The sequence below is a fragment of the Mauremys mutica genome, chromosome 12 (genome assembly GCF_020497125.1).
Source record: "Mauremys mutica isolate MM-2020 ecotype Southern chromosome 12, ASM2049712v1, whole genome shotgun sequence".
In the NCBI taxonomy this organism is placed as follows: domain Eukaryota; kingdom Metazoa; phylum Chordata; order Testudines; family Geoemydidae; genus Mauremys; species Mauremys mutica.
Genome location: NC_059083.1, coordinates 52,522,057 through 52,534,142, shown reverse-complemented (window position 1 = coordinate 52,534,142; position 12,086 = coordinate 52,522,057). Strand labels below are relative to the sequence as shown.

Below are 12,086 nucleotides of genomic sequence, written 5' to 3'. Positions count from 1 at the left end.
TGTCAAATTTTCTTTTTCAGGATTTTATAAAAAAAAACAACAAAGAAAAAAAACTTTCACAAAACCAGTTTTCAGTCAAAACATTTTGTTCTTTAGTCACCAGAAACAACTTCTTCTTGTTATAGAATTGATGAAAGTCCCAAACTTATTCTATTGAATGATTGATTTGCAAAAATCTCTGTTTCATCAAAAAGATAGTGCCTCTTGAAAAAAATGTGATAATGGAAAATTTCCAATACATTAACCTGTGGAATTTACTGGTATAGTAACTTTACTGAGGCAAAGAAGAAAAGAAAAAAATATATGAATAGATACATAGAAAGATTGACAGATGCCCACCCATTTCCAATCAGTGCAGAGAAGTGGGAATCTCATCTCTTGTGTTCTGTCCTCAGCTGTCTTTGTGAGTTGAACATATCACTTCATATCCCTGCTTTAGTTTCCCCACCTTAAAATGGGCACAATCTTACTGATCTAGTCAAACATTCCCTCCAAAATGCCTTAAATCAGGCCATTAGTGTCTAGGCATGTTGTGTGGATGAATAGCCACTCTTTTCACATTGCTTTCAAGATGTAAAGAGCTGTAAAAGTGCTAAATATTGTTATCTGTGCAAAAACAAATTCAAATGGAGAGGATAGGTATTACAGCTGGGGTTTTCAAAGAAGCATAAGGGAGTTAGTTGCACAGCTTTTATTGCTGTGACTCATTTGAAAATACCAGGCTACAATAACTTTCAATCATTTATTTGCATACCCAAAAGTGTGTTCAACATGTTTAAATGCCTTTATAATCCCTCATGTTTTGACAGATGGACTTCATGGCTGGAGCAGAAATAGAAAACCAAACCAGCGTGCAGAAATTCATACTCCTGGGCTTTCCTGGCACTTGGTATTTTCGGATTTCCCTTGCAATGGTGTTTTCAATTATGTATTTCCTTACAGTTGTAGGGAATATGTTTGTTATAGCCTTAGTGTGGACCCACCCATGACTCCACAGCCCCATGTATTTCTTTCTCTGCAATCTCTCCTTCCTGGATAGCTGGTACACCACGGCCTGCGCCCCCAAGGCCATTGGTGTCATGTTAGGGAAAAGCCAAACAATTTCCTTCATCGGCTGCATCCTGCAGCTGTATTTCGTATTCTCACTGGGCTCTACAGAATGTCTCATACTGGCTGTCATGGCCTATGACCGCTATTTGGCCATATGTCATCCATTGCGCTACAGCTCCCTCATGAACAGCACCTTCTCTGCTCAGCTGGCCCTCATCTCTTGGCTGTGTGGGTTCCTGGTTATCTCTGTGTTGGCATCTCTAATATCCAGATTGTCTTTCTGTGGCCCTAACATTATCAATCACTTCTTCTGTGACATTGATTCCTGGATAGCGCTTTCCTGCACTGACACAAGCCTCGTTGAGCTGGCAACTTTAATCGTCTCTATTAATGTCCTCCTGGGCTCATGTGCAATAACTCTAATCTCATACATTTACATCATCTCCACCATCTGTAGAATCCCCTCAGCCCAAGGCAGTCAAAAGGCCTTTTCCACTTGCTCTGCCCATCTCACTGTCGTAAGTATCTGGTACGGCTCCACCATTTTTCTGTATGTCAAGCCTTCTGCACAGAACTCATTGGATTTAAACAAAATAGTCAATGTCTTTAACACTATTGTAACTCCTCTATTAAACCCTTTCATTTACACTCTAAGAAACAAAGAGGTGAAGCGAGCCCTGGAAAAGGTAGTCAGTGGGATGTAAAGTGCTTTTCAAATGGTCTGCATTTAGTAGAAATGTTCTCAAAGAGACCAAAATTAAAATTTCCTGAAGGTCATTCTTAGTGCATGTGAACATTTCTTTATTTTACAGGGTTCCTCATTGACTGTAACAACCTGATGTTGACTTACAGATGAACTCAAGTGGGAGAAATACAAATTTGGTATTGTCGGAGAAAAACTCAGTTCTCGCTTTTTGTTTGGGTGCAGCAAAATCAAATACTTTATTATTTCTCCAGTAATTACAATGGAGGGAGAGAGTGCCATAGGACACAGGGTCGCCCCAGTCCTGGACAGGGCTCTCCACTGGTAAACAATTACAGCAAGACTTTATACTTTTGTTACAGACAATAAATAACAATAATACAGACAATAAAGAGCAACACTACATTTTGTTTATACATAAGCCATTCTGCTATCTTATTTGTCTCACTCCTAAGAAAAGCAAGCCTGCATATTTGGTTATCAGTTACAAGGTCGTAATAACTTTGTACACAGTTCTTGTCCTCTCGCCTCGCACTATCCTTGCTTCTACAAGTCTCACGTCATTAGGGTTACAGTATGGCCTGACTCTTGCTAACTGACTGACATGCATTAAAATCCCCTTCAAATCCTTGTTAATTATTTCCCTGCTTCCACAGTATGCTGAAAATTCCAAGTTGCTAAATTTGTGTGGCATTGGCCAGGATCTGTATGGATCCACCCATTGATAATTACACCAGGGCCCAGGCCTTAAGGGAGTTGGGTAACAAGCTCCCATTGAATATCAGATGTAGATTTAAGCTGACATTTTCAAAGGAATATGTGGAAATTAATTGCCCATATCCCATTGAATTTCCATAAAAGTTAGGTGACTAGTTTCCTCGTGCTCCTTTGAAATTCCCACTTTCACACTTTATCTCCCCTACTTACATTGATGATATATTTTCCAGTAGGGGGGGTCTTGTATGATGCCATAGAACTGACTATGTCAGACATGGCAATTTCCTGCAATATACTTGGGAGACCTTACTGAATTACTGTCCCGTACTGATGTATCCATACAAGAGATTTTAGAACAATTTGATAAATTAAACAGTAATAAATTATCAGGACCAGATGATATTCACTCAAGAGTTCTGAAGGAACTCAAATATGAAATTGCAGGGCTACAAACAGTAGTATGTAACCTATCACTTAAATCAGCCTCTGTGCCAGATGACTGGACGGTAACAAATGTAACTCTAATTTTTAAAAAGGGGCCCAGAGGCGATCCTGGGAATTATGGGCCAGTGAAGGAAGTCATGCCTCACCAATCAGGGGTGACTCTAGACATTTCACCGCCCCAAGCAGGGCGGCATGCCGCGGGGGGGCGCTCTGCCGGTCGCCAATCCCGCGGCTCCGGTGGACCTCCCGCAGGCATGCCTGCGGATGGTCTGCTGGTCCTGCGGCTCCAGTGGACCTTCCGCAGGCACGCCTGTGGGAGGTCCACCGGAGCCACCTGCCACCCTCCCGGGGACCGGCAGAGCGCCCCCGCGGCATGCCGCCCCAAGCACGTGCTTGGCGTGCTGGGGTCTGGAGCCGCCCCTGTCACCAATCTATAATAATTCTTTGAGGGGGTCAACAAACATATGGATAAGGATGATGAAGTCTATATAGTGTACTAGGATTTTCAGAAAGCATTTGACATGGTCCCTCCCCAAAGGCTCTGAAGGAAATTATTCAGGGGATAACAGGGAAAGTCCTCTCATGGATCAGTAACAGGGTTAAAAAATAGGAAACAAAAGGTTAGAATAAATGGTCAGTTTTAAAAATGGAAAGAGGTAAAGAGTGGGGTCTCCCAAGCATCTGTACTGGGACCTGTGCTGTTCAACATATTCACTGATGATCTGGAAAAGGGAATGAACAGTGAAGTGGCAAAGTTTGCAGATGATACAAAATTATTCAAGATAGTTAAGTCCAAAGCTGACTGCAGAAAACTGTGTGACTGGGCAACAAAATGGCAGATGAAATTCAACATTGAAGTGAAAGTAATGTGTGTTGGAAGAAATAATCCAAACTATACATATACAATGATAATGGTTGGTTCTAAATTATCTGTTACCACTAAAGAAAGATATCTTGGAGTTATCATGGCTAGTTCTCTGAAAACTTCATTTCAATACACAACAGAAGTCTAAAAAGCTAACAGAATCATAGAACTGGAAGGGATCTTGAAAGATCAACTAGTCCAGTCCCCTGCACTCAAGTCTGGACTAAGTATTATCTAGACCATCCCTGACAGGTGTTTTTCCAACCTGCTCTTAAAAATCTTCAATAATGGATATTCCACAACCTTCCTAGGTAATTTATTCCAGGGCTTAACCACTCTGACAATTAGGAAGTTTTTCCTAATGTCCAACCTAAACCACCTTTGCAGCAATTTAAGCCCATTGCTTCTTGACCTATCCACAGAGGTTAAGAAGAACAATTTTTCTCCCTCCTTCTTGTAACAATCTTTTATTGACTTGAAAACTGTAATGTCCCCTCTCAGTCTTCTCTTCGCCAGACTAAAGAAACTCAGTGTTTTCAATCTTCCTTCATAGGCCATGTTTTCTAGACCTTTAATAATTTTTGTTGCTCTTCTCTGGACTTTCTCCAATTTGTCCACCTCTTTCCTGAAATGTGGTGCCCAGAACTGGACACAATATTCCTGTTGAGGCCTCATCAGTGGTAAGTAGAGCGGAAGAATTACTTCTCATGTCTTGCTTACAACATACCTGCTAAGACATCCCAGAATAATGTTTGCTTTTTTTGCAACAGTGTTACACTCTTGACTCATATTTAGCTTGTGATCCACTATGACCCCCAGATCCCTTTCCACAGTACTCCTTCTCAGGCTGTCATTTCCCATTTTGCATTTGTGCAAATGATTGTTCCTTCCTAAGTGAAGTACTTAGCTTTTATCCTTATTGTATTTCATCCTATTTATTTGAGAGCATTTCTCCATTTTGTCCAGATCATTTTGAATTATAATCCTATCCTCCAAAGTACTCATAACCCCTCTCAGCGTGGTGTCATCTGCAAACTTTATAAGTGTACTCTTCATGCCATTATCTAAATCATTGATGAAGATATTGAACAGAACCAGACCCAGAACCAATCCCTGCAGTACCTCACTCGTTATTTCCTTCAAGCATGTCCTTAGCTAGTTTGATCTCATTTTGTGCCTTGGCCTTTCTAATTTTGTCCTACATACCTGTTATTTGTTTGTATTCATGATTTGCAATTTGACATAGTTTCCAATTTTTGTAGGACTCTTTTTTTTGAGTTTTAGATCATTGAAGATCTCCTGGTTAAGCCATGGTGGTCTCTTGCCATACTTCCTATGACGTTGCACTCCATATGATTTTATGAAAATATTCTAATAAGTGTGAATATAATGTAACTGAAATATGCTTCATGCAAAATGTCTCTTGTAGGGTATCATTACAAAGCTTATAATTTACTGAGTGTGGTCATCCTATTTGTATAAATATATTGCTCTTGTATCTGAAACTAGAAAGATGAAATATAACTCTGAGGTCCTATTGTAATTATGCAAAGTGTAGGCCATTAATGGTGGTTTGGAATCTCGATGGCTCCCATCAACTAGGACAATTGACTGTAGATGGCTCTCTTTACTTGCAATCCTTCCTGTGAGTAAGGCTGGGAAGAATGAAGGCTTGGAGTCTCTCAGGACATGTGACAATGTCACCTGGTACTGGAATACATCTTCAACCTGGGGCTTTTCCATTTAGAAGGAGGGGTGGGGATCCAAAGAGACAAAAGATTCCCACTTTGTGCCAAAGCTATATAAGGGGGTGGAACAGAACAAAGGGGGCTGCAGTCATGAGAAATCCCTTAGCTACCACCTGACCTGGAACAAGGACTGTACCAGGGGAAAGGATTGGGTCCAGACTAGGAAGGCATCCAGTCTGTGAAAGAAGCTTATTGAAACATTTCTAAGGGTGAGATTTTATCTGTATTCAGCTTTTTACTATATTAGGCTTAGACTTGCGTGTTTTACTTTATTTTGTTTGGTAATTTACTTTGTTCTGTCTGTTATTATTTGGAACCACTTTTTATATTTAATAAAATCACTTTTTACTTATTAATTAACTCAGAGCAACTATTAATTCCTGGGGAAGCATATCTCCTGTGCATATGTCTCTATCAGTAAAAAGAACAGGAGTACTTGTGGCACCTTAGAGACTAACAAATGTATTTGAGCATAAGCTTACATGGGCTACAGCCCACTTCATCGGATGCATAGAATGGGACATATAGTGAGGAGATATATATACACATACAGAGCACAAAAAGGTGGGAATTGTCCTACCAACTCTGAGGCCAATTAGGTAAGAGGAAAAAATTTTTTTGAAGTGATAATCAAGATAGCCCAGTACTTAATTATCACTTCAAAAGTTTTTTCTCTTACTATCTATCTATGTAGCTACTAATAGGGGACCAGATTTTTAAAGGTATTTAGGCATCTAGTGAGATTTTCAAAAGCACCTATGTGCTTAACACCATTGATTTTCAAATTCCCAGCCACAAACAGACACAGGATTTCCTCTCCTTCAGGATGAAACTATTTGAGTTACTTGTGAGGTCTCTCCAAAAGGTGGATGCATGGATGTGGAATTTTAAGACTCCAGGAGTGAACCAGACCACACTGTTGTCAATAGCAAGACTCCCACTAGCTTGAATAGGACCAGGATTTCACTCCCACTGGCTTGAATAGGACCAGGATTTCACTCCAGGGGTACATGTTAAATGGCAATTTAATGCCAGAGAGAAAAATTCACACCTGTGCAATGAGCCTGCAAAAAGCCACTTGATTCCCACCTCTACACCCTCAGAATAGATCATATTTATACCAGCTCAAGATCTGGCCCATAGATAGTGATCAACACCCCTAAAACAGCAGATCTGTCCCCTGGAATATTCCTTCTGATCCACTTGTGTGGGACAGCTGTCATGACTCCTACCCAACCCACCTCTTGCTGCTCAGGAAGAAGAACATGGCAAAGATATCCATATGTCTGGCCAATTCACTGCTTCTGGAATAGCCCATGAAGGCCACTGGCATCTGACACACATGAAAGTAGGATTTTGATGGCTTTACTTTACATTCGGGACCAGCCCCCCAAACAGGGGGCCCGGGATTGAGGAGTTAAACCGGTGTCTTAAATCCACCAATATACACCCTGCTCTGGTCGTGAGCAGTTCACACCTTGACTGGCGAGAGATTCTAGCTACTGCTTTCATTTATTTAGTTTTTCCTGGCATTTTTCAAGAAAGAGTAGTTCCATTAAAAATATTTGGCCCTTTTTAGTTGAAATTGTCAACACTGTCAACATTTTTCATCACAAGAAATTATGCATTTTTCTATGTTTTTTTTAATTAATTGAAAATAATAAAAAAATCTCAGACTGGATATTGAAAAAAATCAATATATGAAATTTTTCACACACTATTGCTATATATATGTGTGTAACATATATTATATGTTTATAATATATTATATTATATTATATATGTAACCCTGGCTAACAGATCTGATGAAAAAGAGAGGCAAGCTTGTTGCTGGGTAGATGAGAGGCTGCACTGTGCTCACCTAGCCAGTAAAAGGCAGGGGATTATTGAGCCTTGTGAATGGGTGAACGTTATGGGATGGAAGGCTTACTATGCCAATTGGAGGGGGGATAAAAGGAGGAAATCTCTGCCTGAGGGAGAGTGAGTGTTCTCCTGACTGTCTGTCCCTGCCTATTTTGCCCTAAAGGGGGAGAGAACAACTGATTTAGAAACACTAAGGAGGCCTCCTATGCAATGGGGACTTCTTTTCCCTGTGAGTAATGCCTGTTGCTGCCACAGAATGGTTTTCCCCCTGGATGAATTGGTGTCCTCATCATCTCACCTCACTCAAGCACCTTCAGGCCTGTAATGACTCATGAAGGTATGTGAGCTCCTCGACATTACGGAGTCTACTAATGTGGAATAAATTGAACTTGTGAATCTGAGGAAATCCACTGTAGGGGTAGTGTGCTGGACTTGATTAGAGAGCTGCATAATAGAACCACTGCCCCTGTACATCTGGGCAATCGGATGTCGGCATCTTTTAAATCCGTATCTGGCGTCAGGCAGGGCTGTTTCTTGGTCCCTGCACTTTTTTGTCGGGCAATGGATTTCATAATGCAGCATTCCATCAGGTTCATAGGCATTAAGATCCATGATCTCTCGCTCTCAGACCTTGACTATGTTGATGAGGTTGTTCTTCTAGTACAGAGCCCAGACAGGTTTCGCGATGCATTCCAGCAAATAGAGGAGGAGTCACCAAGATTGGCCTTTATGTTTCATGGTCAAAAAGAAAGCTGCACAACTGAGGATCAGGCACACCCGCCACTCCAATCTCTTTGAAGAATGAAACTATTGAAGCAGTCTCCAGCTTTTGCTATTTGGATTCTAGTCTCACCTGTTCCTCCAGCTCTCATATGGAAGTTCTTCACCGGATTGGCATGCAGCATCTGCCATGTGTCATTTACGACGAATATGGAATCAACATAATCTCAGCATGATAACCACATTCAGGATCTATTCTAGCAGTATCCTCTTTGTACTGCTGTACGGCTGTGAAACATGGACACTATGCCACTCTGACTGGGCAAAGCCGGAGCTTTCCACACAAAATGCCAGTGACGCAGGGCCGGATGAAGACCTTTAGAGGCCCTAAGCACTGAAAAGATTATGGTGCCTTCCCATATGTAATTCAAAATAAAAACAATACTGTACCGTAAAAAAAAATTTTATTTTTCAAAATGACACAAAACTTACATGTATGCTGAAATTAAAATAGCTTCTTTCTAGATTTTCTGATTGCAAAACTCTGGATAAGTTCATCGAAGCTGACTCGACGAAGCATGTCCGCTTCCATACACAATAGGGAAAGTGAATCAAGTTTGTCCTGACACATTTTTGTTCACTGAGGGTTTTTTATTCTTTTCAGCTGAGAAAAAGAGCGTTCTGCTGAGCAGTTAGTAATCATCAATTTTAGAAAAATATGTAGTGGGATCTTTAAATTTGAAAATACACATTATATTCCATCTTTCAATACTGTGTCATGAAGATCAATGTGACTGAATTTCATTTTTCCTGTTTCATTAAAGTTAGTGCGCATATAACAGTGGAAGTGCCACACTTCTCCACAGAGATTCATGTTCAAGTCAACAGGGTATGAGTCAACTAGCTTTTGGGAACCTTGTGAATATTGTTCGTCAGATAAGTCCATATTGTTTAGAAAAGAAAATCTACTTGATACTTCTTTGTATACTTCACCTCTCCTCTTCATATGAACTTCAAGTGTATCAATTATAGCGTAGTAAGTAGATACGCAAAATTTGTCTCTAGGATTCAATGCTGTTTCTGTTTCACTGCTATCATTTGCTTGTTTTTTCCTGATTCACTTGCGGGACTGTAGTTAGTAACAGGCAAGTTAGTAACAGGCAAGATATCTTTTGATATGTCTTCAAATCTTTCAAAATCATTCCTCAAAGTGTGTAAGTGGTCTGCTATTGATTGACAGAGGTCTGCACATGTTTTCAAATCCAATTTTTTTTCTTGGAGAGCTTGACTTGTGTGGTAAAAGTGTTGTAAAATTTCATTCCACATGGGCAACATGAATACAAACTCTAGTTCTTGCATCTTGTTTGCAATGTTTTCTGCCTCTCGTATAGTTTCCCCCTTTTGTGATTGGTCTTCAGCTATACTTTCCAATGCATCCACAATCTTTGAGTAGGACTCTAGAATTGCACTTGTTGCCACTTCATGTGCCTCCCAGCGAGTATTAGAAAGAGATTTCAACACACAATCATTGCCCAAATACGTTTTAAGAACTGCCCATTGGCGTGTTGAGGCAGAGAAAAATGTATAAAGTAACTGGACTGTTTTCACAGATAATGCAGTACTTGATTTGCCATTTCTTCACCAGTGTGGCTTTTCAAATTGAGGAATGTTATAAGTCGTTCAACTGGTTTTCCATCTGTGGGAGACACATATCTTAGTACAATACTCAATTGATCAATATGTGAAAGATCAGGTGTAGTCATCAGATAAACTGAAGTACCTAGCAGTACTTATTTCATCCACAATAGCTGAATGAACTTGGTCACTCATTAGACCAACGAGTTCATCACATATTGTCTTGGATAAGTATGATGGGTTACCTTTGCCAGCATTCCCATATTTTGAGATATGGCCTGAAAAAAAATGGGTCAAACCAAGCCACAAGCTCCAACAATCCCAAGAAATTTCCATTCTATAATGATCCAAATGTGTCATTTGATCCCCAGAAAGGCAGACCACGTTCAGCTAATGTTTGAATAACAGCTATAACACGCTGCAAGACATGTTGCCAGTATTCATGCTCCCCTTTAATTTGTTCTTCCAATTTTTGTGTCAATCCAAAGTCCTGTCTTCAATTTAAATATGTCAACATTGAATCCCTGTGAGTAGTGCTATTTTCATGTTGTTCAATTAAAACAGTATTCTGCCAGTCACTAAATCCATCTGCAGCAAACCGGGATTTTGAAGGTTTATATGCAAAAAGTTGCAAAAAAAATAGTACACAGACCCTATTGATGGTGAATACAGTAGCCATTCTCGAGTGTATTTCTCACCATTCGCTTTCATGCCGAAAGATATTTTTTGTGGACAATATCTTGTTTGTTTGCCATTGGTAAAAGTTGAACATGATTTCTCAAATGGCCCAGTGTGGTCTTGACAGTCATTTGGTCCATGATCTATCCAGTAAGCTACATCATCGGTACTGAAATCAACCTGCATACAAGGATCTTTTCTCCTATTATTTACAGCATGAGCAGGTTCAGTCTCTGACACATCCGCACCTTCTAGAACAATGTCTGCTTACCAGCAGGAGTAGGATGATCAGTTACAGTCTCTGACACATCCACAGGTTCTGAAATGGTGTTTGTTTCACCAATAGAAGAGGGGTCAGTCTCTGAAATACCTACAGGTTTGGGAACGATGTCTGTGCTACTGAGAGAAGAAGTTGCTTCTGATGGATTCGCTTTGAAAAATGATGTCAGCTTTGGAAGATTTTGGAAAATTTCACTAGTTTTTTGTTTCTTTTCTTCCGACGGTTTACGTTTCTGTGCTCCACTCAGTTGGTTATGTTTCATCCTGCCCCTTATCTCAGTTATCTGAACTTAAAAAAAAAATTACACAACATACGCTATTTTTATGTATGTGTGTGTATGTGTATATATATATATATATATGAGAAAGAAAAAAAGAATCAAGTGTGTATAACTCAGAACAATATATCAATAATAAAACATAATTTTGTTGCAATACATGACAGGATCTGATTTCCTCACATTATTTTGATCTACGTTAATAGGATGCCCCCATGGTTTAGATGGGGATAAGTAATAAAAAGAGAACAGAAGAACGGGGGAAGAGTGTGGAGTGGAGTGTAAGGAAGTCTAACAAAGTTCTGATTTTTCCCATGATGACTACTTCAATGCTTTTTTTGAAATATCAAATATCAATTTTTTTTTAAATCTTTTTTTTTTGGTGCCCCCTGCTTTGCTGGTGCTCTAAACACATGCTTAGTCTGCCTATGGGGTAATCCAGCTCTGCAATGACATATATTGACATAAAGTGGTACGACTTCATGCATAATGCAGACATTTATGGTCACTCCAGTCTACAGATTACTAGGACCATTGTCTGCAACCAGCATCTTATGCTTTTCGGACATGTCGCCCGAATGCCGCATGACCTTCCTGCGAACGCCATTCTCCGGGTGGCTTGTAACTTCCAGGATAAAATTCCACCAGCCAAGGGGTGGAGGCAGCCCAGAGGCAGACCCCCTATTACATGAATGCATCAAGTCTGATCTGACATTTGTCTTTTGGCCCCTGAAAAACCCTTGCGGCCGCACAGAGATGGACCAAATGGCGAACAATTGCTACGGCCAACCATTTGGCTGAGCACTGAAGAAGAAGAAGAAGAAGAATACAGACTAGCTTCTAAGTAAAGCTGCAGTCTTCTTTGGAGATGAGTTGAAGGTAGATGTCTTGAGGGATTCACAAAAGTCCTTAAGCAGTTTAGATGCCTGACTCCTGTTGATTTCAGTTGGGTTAGGACACAGGTGCTGACTTTTCTTTTTTCCAGTTGGTGCTCCACTCCCGCTCCACCATGAGGTCCTGCTCAACCTCTTTCCCCGAGGCCCTGCCCCCGTTCCGCCCCATCCCCTGAACTCCCTCCCTCGAGCACCTCCCACCTGCCGCTCACT

General features: G+C 40.4%; 1 pseudogene; it reads left to right on the top strand.

Moving 5' to 3' along the window:
* The first annotated feature begins 818 nt into the window (after positions 1 to 818).
* LOC123346941 lies at positions 819 to 1,754 on the top strand (annotated as a pseudogene).
* Positions 1,755 to 12,086: the final 10,332 nt, after the last annotated feature.